General features: G+C 37.8%; 1 long non-coding RNA gene across 1 annotated transcript; it reads left to right on the forward strand.

Annotated features, from left to right (window-relative positions):
* Nucleotides 1-5,819: 5,819 nt before the first annotated feature.
* Nucleotides 5,820-6,582, forward strand: LOC133712507 (uncharacterized). The gene is made up of 2 exons (XR_009847442.1): nt 5,820-5,985; nt 6,096-6,582. It is a non-coding gene; the product is annotated as an uncharacterized LOC133712507 (long non-coding RNA).
* Nucleotides 6,583-6,890: the final 308 nt, after the last annotated feature.

Here is a 6,890-nt window from a genome sequence, read left to right on the forward strand (position 1 = left end):
AGATTGAGTTTATCATAGAGAGAAGATCATGGAAGAAGGCACAAAAAAGGAACCAAATGAAAGTGTGAGAAGAAAACAAAATAGAATGTAAGGAGGAAGAGAGGGCATTATACTGAGGATGAGAAAGGTTTGAGAAGATGGAAAAGGAAAAGCTGGTAGAAAAATAAAGAAAATAAAACAAATAAAAATTCATTGTAATAAACACTGTGGACAATTTGCTATGTTATATTTTCTATTGTTGATGATTTATATATGAACCTCACTTTCATGTGCTTATTACCCTGTTTGTTAGTCTTAAATTCTTAATTCTTGCAAAATTTGATCTGTTAATACCTTAAGTTTTTATGAGTAATTGTTTATCAATCTCAGCTAGCCGAGGTCCATCAAATAAGTGGACATTTGCCATATCTCAACATAATCCCACAATCGAGTAGAAAGTTGGCCAACGAAGAAAGACTTAAGAATAGGAATCCCTATTTTAAGGCAAATGTATGGATAACGAAGTGAAAAAAAATGACAGTATTAATGATAAAAAAAAATGAAGAAAATAGAAGTCTTTACACGTGAATATGGCATTTCCCATGTCCGACATCTGTCTTTGGTGTGGAATAACACTGGTGCAAAAGAAAATATGCTTTTTATTTTGTTCGTCTCATAAAAAACCAACATAACCTGCCTTAGATTGACACCTATAACTATCAAAAATAGAGAAATGATATTTTGCAACACATACTGTATTTTTAAAGATATAAGTCGCACGCGGGAGCGCGGTCCTTCCGCACGCATTCCTCTGTTTGAAATGTTACTCATGAGTGCAATATAATTTCTGTGTTGCATATTACGTAACTCTACCCCATACAGAAATTATAAAACATTGTATATGTCTTTAGCAATTCATTAGTAAAATACATAAAACTTTGCATAAAAATAGAAAGAGAAAAATGCACCATCAGTGCCTCAACTCTTGTGCACCGGCCAAGTTGATACCCAGACTCTCAGTGCTACCAATGTGATACCTGAACCCATATTTCACTATCGATGAGATACTTCCGTCAGATTTTGCTAACGGCTCCGTTAAAAAAGTCACGTGCCATGCACGTGGGCTAAAAAATGCCATGAAATGACTTAAATGACCCCATAATTTTTTGAGAAAAATGCACCATCAGTGCCTCAACTTTTGTGCACCGGCCAAGTTGATACCCAGACTCTCAGTGCTACCAATGTGATACCTGAACCCATATTTTGCTATCGAAGAGGTACTTCTGTCAGATTTCGCTGACGGCTCAGTTAAAAAGTCACATGCCAAGCACGTGGGCCCCCAAAAAAGGGCAAACACGTCTTTTTGCCTAAAATTCATCCCTAATCGATCAAAACCTCCACTTTTCCTCCATTCTTAGAATCATCCAAAGCAACCAAGTCTTCCAATACCTCCTACACCAGCAAATCAAAAACCTTAGCAAGCCCATCAGCAATGGCTCTTAGTCTCTTTGGCACCGGCCGACGCAGCAACGTCTTCGACCTATTTTCCCTCGACATCTGGGATCCCTTCCAAGGTATAAGCTCGCTGTATGTGACTTGTGGGAGGGTGGGGGATGCACAGAAGGTGTTCGATGAAATGTCTAAAAGAGATGTGATTGTTTGGAATTTGATGATTCGTGGGTTTTGCAAGAGTGGCAATGTCGATACTGGGTTGCGTTTGTTTAGGAAGATGGGTGAGAGGAATGTTATTTCGTGGAACTCGATGATTTCGTGCTTAGCGCACTGTGGGAGGGACAATGAAGCTTTGGGGTTTTTTAATGAGATGCGGGAGCAGGGTTTTGAACCGGATGAGGCTACTATGGTGTCGGTATTGCCTGCGTACGCTCGGTTAGGGGATGTTGATGATGGGAAATGGATATGCTCTTATGCAGATTCTAAAGGGCTTCTGTAAGAAGTTGTGTCTGTGGGGAACTCGCTTGTGAGTTTTTACTGTAAATGTGGAGATTTCGATGCTGCATCTAGTGTTTTTGAATGAATGGCCCGGAAGAATATTATTTCCTGGAACTCTTTGATTTCGGGGTATGTGTTTAATGAGAGAGGTGTACTTGGGATCAACTTGTTCGAGGAGATGATGCACATTATGCATCATGGAACAATATTTATTTTGATGGCGAGGGTACTTAACCAATTTGATCAGATTCTTTAATTACTGGAAAATGGACTGATGTGATATTATGTTACTAAAGTTAATTTGGAGGGAAAGTTGTATGGCAAATGAATTTTGGAGGGAAGTCAGTTGTTGGGAGAAGCAAAGGGTCATTCAGGTCATTTGCCCTTTTTTTGGGGGCCCACGTGCTTGGCATGTGACTTTTTAACTGAGCCGTCAGCGAAATCTGACAGAAGTACCTCTTCGATAGCAAAATATGGGTTCAGGTATCACATTGGTAGCACTGAGAGTCTGGGTATCAACTTGGCCGGTGCACAAAAGTTGAGGCACTGATGGTGCATTTTTCTCAAAAAATTATGGGGTCATTTAAGTCGTTTCATGACATTTTTTAGCCCACGTGCATGGTACGTGACTTTTTTAACGGAGCCGTTAGCAAAATCTGACGGAAGTATCTCATCGATAGCGAAATATGGGTTCAGGTATCACATTGGTAACACTGAGAGTCTGGGTATCAACTTGGCCGGTGCACAAGAGTTTAGGCACTGATGGTGCATTTTTCTCAAATAGAAAATAGAGAAAGGACCACTCTCGCGCGTGTGATTTGTTTATATTTAGTCTATTTGTTTTTTTTTTTACTGGAAATCAAACAAACAATATATGTGTAAGAATCCTTTTTCTTTTACACATTTACTAAAATGTTTTTCGCATGGTGTTAAGACAGTAATTTACAAATAATTTTTCATTAAAGTCTATACAATTGATTAGGGCTGGCTCAAATTACCATCCCTGCCGGAACCGACCGAAAACCGGCCGAACCGGCTGTGTCGGCGCCGACAAATTCGGTAACTGAAGAGTCGGCACGGTACTACCATACCGGAGCAGCTTTTTCGGCTCGGTAGTGGTACAGCCAATTGCAGAGGTTCGGTGATACCGAACCAGCCGAGATAGATGTTTCTGGATTTAATTCCAAAAAATACTCCCCTCTTGCGTCTGCCAAGGATCAAACCCTTGCCATTCTCGCTACAAACTCGAGCCACTTACCACTAGGCCACAAGCTTGCTTGTTATTAGTTGCGCATAACTAAACAAATATACTTAAATCAGAAATCACGAAAATTAAAAACTCTTTCTTGTCTTCTACTTCGAGACATTTCTCTTTCTTCGTTCTTTCTCAGTCTCTTCCTCCTCTGTTTTCTTTCTCTCTCTCTCTCTCTTCATTTCTGACTTTTGTTCTTCTCATATTCTTGTTCTTCTTCCTCCATTTTCTCATCATTTTTCTTCTTTTCTCTATTCTTCCACCTCTGTACTCTTCCTTCTTTCTGTTTCTTCTTCCTCCTCATACTGCAATCCTCATCTCCTTCGCCGGATTTTATCTCTGCAGTCCTCTAAATTCCGACGATCGGAATTTTCAAATACCGGCCAAAACCGACCGTTGGAAGCGGTAACCGCAAGCTCCGGTAACCGAAAGCTCCGGCACGGCTACGGCAACACATTTGGCGAAACCGAAGAGTTTCGGTTAGTATTCGGCTGACGTCAAAAACTCCGGCAACCGTACCACGGCCAGCCCTACAATTGATGCGATTGGGGAAAAAAAAATTATCTTTAGCTCTTTTTATTTTTTACTGCATCGACCCTTACAATAAATTTCCTGTTGTTGAGGAAGGCTACTTTCTGAGTGGAATGCTACTTGCACCCACGAAGCTACGGTGAAAGAGCTTTCTTTAGCTGAAGATGAGTGGATCATAAGCTTAAACTTGAGTGCAGTACTTAATAAATTTATAATCTAACGGTCTGTATCTTAAATTATCCTTTAAATATCATCTATGTAAAAAATCAATCGAATCGGAAATTGTTTATCTAATTGAATCAAACAAATGGATGGTTCTAACAACACTTACTACTACTATGATGAACCGTCCATGTATTTCATAGAAATGAATAACTAAAAGGTCTTCAATTTGATTGATTTTTTACAGAGCTAATCTTTATATTATTTATACAACATGAATGGTTGGATTAGAAAATTATAAAGTTATTATGCGTTAATCGCAAGAGATGGTGAATTTGCTCATTCACCCTAGGGGTGAACCTAAGAATTGTTCTTTTTTTTATTACTCCCCAAGTATTTGATCCATTGTAGGTGTGATTAGCCTATGGCACAACTATGAAGAAATTATAATTATTTACATATCAGAGCATTAAACGGAGTGCTGCTAAAGTGCTAATGGCCAATGTCCTCTAATCCTAGCTCATTGGATTTAATCCTCGATCGATGGAAGCTGTTATGAGATTCCCTGAAAAACCAAAAATAAAATTTTAATAACGGAATAAAATTTGCAAGAGCAAACGGTTTCAATACACATCACCATTTAAAATAAATAAGAGGAGAAATCATCGATATACCTTACCGGCCAAATCCAACTCCTCCAATCCTTCTTTTCAATATGCATCTTTTCAATGTGAATTTCAACAACTGCTTATAATCAAATGATAAATGAAAGGGTACGGTAGCTGATTGGAATCCTTTGTATATTAAAAGCAAGTTACAACATAAATTCAGAGATGACAGAGAAAGAAATTACCATGACACCTACTATTATTACCGATTAGTTCTGTCATAATTATTCAATACAAACGATAGCCTACTGGAATTAAAAGACGAATTCCCTTTGCTAAGCAAAGAAACATGACGGTTCCGATCTCATCACTTTTACGTACCACAAATTTAGATTTAATCCTAAGATCGAGCAATAGCCGACAGATCAAGGCATTGTTGCCTCATCTCCTAGATTGTCATATGTATAGCTGCAGTGAATACGCCAGAGCTGATCAAGATCATCACTTGATCGATCTTTTCCTGAAAAAAAAGGTAGCGATATGATAGTCCGGCGAAGAGAACTTAAGGTAATATGGTTTGCAAATGAGAAAAGAAGAAACGTACAAATTAAGTGTCTGGTGTAGTGTACTGATTTCTCTAATAAAGCATAAATTTGTCAAAGAAAAACAAATCCTTGACCAGTGAGATAGAGATAAACAAACGTACAATTACCCAATTGATTCATAAAACACAGATGAAATCGCCAAAGAAGTGTAATCAAAAGTCACAATTCATAGATCATATGCCCTCACCTATTTCAAAAGGCACATACAATCAGAAAGGATCAATAAACACGAAATCAAAATGAATAAGAGTTGCAATAAGGTCAATAATACACTGCTTCCCAACAGTTTTCTGCGTGAACAAAACAAAGCCTCTTGAATGAACAAATTGAACAGTTTAAGGTCCCTTCATTGATTATTCTTCCATGGAACCACAACATATACCTTTCAGAGACTCCTTGTCGTTTAAAGTGTATGAGATTATGAGAGGGGTGCTGGTACCAATATGCAGTTTTTGCACGTAAAGAGGAGGTGGGGGGATAGAATGTTTGAGATATTCTACTGCTTAACTGAACGTTTAAATTTATCATTGTCTATCCTCTTATTTTTTCTACTAATTTGTTACTCTTTTACCCCTTTATTATTAAATTCTTTTACGCTGGTTATTATAAAGAGAGGGGCAATTGCAAGGATTTCTGAAAATTTAACCATAAGGGTTGTTTGCTTAATTAATACTGATATATATATATATATATATATATATATATATATATATATATATATATATATCTCTCCGGTGCCCAAAATCATGGAATTTCCAAGCTATATGTATGTCTATCTATGCATACAATTAGAGTCCTCATATTGAAAATTTTGTGTATGAAATGCTGATTTGCGACAATCTGTGTAATATCTCCAGAGAAGTGGCTGGCTGGTTTGATATCATAACCACATCTCACTGTAAGTAGTCCTTCTTTCTTTCTGTTATCTATATACACATTAGAATTGCTTGCTAGGTTCTACCTTCAAATTTGTTATTGTTGTGACAAATACCTTACTCCACCTTCCAGATTCTACTGCTCCACCTCGCCGAAATTGCTCCTCCTTTCTGGTCCGACTTAAGTGGAAGATTGTTCACCAAAGTGGGCCTTCGTGTGTTATAAACTTATGGCGTCTGCTATGCACACCAAGTGTTTGCGAAAATGCTTGTCTGATTGTTTGTGTGGTGATTTAGCTCCATTTCAATTCTTGTGCTTCTATTGATTCATGTGTGCTAGTGTTGCTTTCTTGCTGCTTAGCAATAAAGGAAAAAGAAAACCGCAAAGAAAAAAAAAAAAAAAAAAAGAGTGATTCTTATTGGAGCTCTTCTCGTTGTTGTGCAACCTTTGGTCCTGGTGGTGCTTTGTTCTAGTTCCAATCGAGAGCTCTGTAGCTTCTTTTTGGTTTTTTCTTAGCTTAATATGTTGTGCACCAAGGTGCACACCAAGTGTTTGTGAAAATGCTTGTATGAACATTTTACTGCATTTCAATTGTTATGCTTGTGTGGAGTTGCGTGTATGTAGTATTTACTTTCTGCTTAGCAATAAAGGAAAAATAAGAAAAATATGAAAAAAAAACAGTGTGATTCTTATTCGACCTCTCCGGAGTGTGTGCATGCCTTTGGCTGCTGGTAGTGTTTTAATCTGGTTCAATCCAGAGCACTCTTCTTTTTGGTTTATTTTTTTTTCTTCTCAGCTCTGTTAGTCTAATTGTTGAGTTCAGAGTCTTCTTCATTAATAGTGAACGTCTTGAATGTTGGTCAATTTGGATCAGTCTCGTCAACAAGTTTCTTGTTAACATCTTGTCATACTGTTGTAGTAGCAACG

This window comes from Rosa rugosa, chromosome 5 (assembly GCF_958449725.1).
Source record: "Rosa rugosa chromosome 5, drRosRugo1.1, whole genome shotgun sequence".
NCBI classification, from domain to species: Eukaryota; Viridiplantae; Streptophyta; class Magnoliopsida; order Rosales; family Rosaceae; genus Rosa; species Rosa rugosa.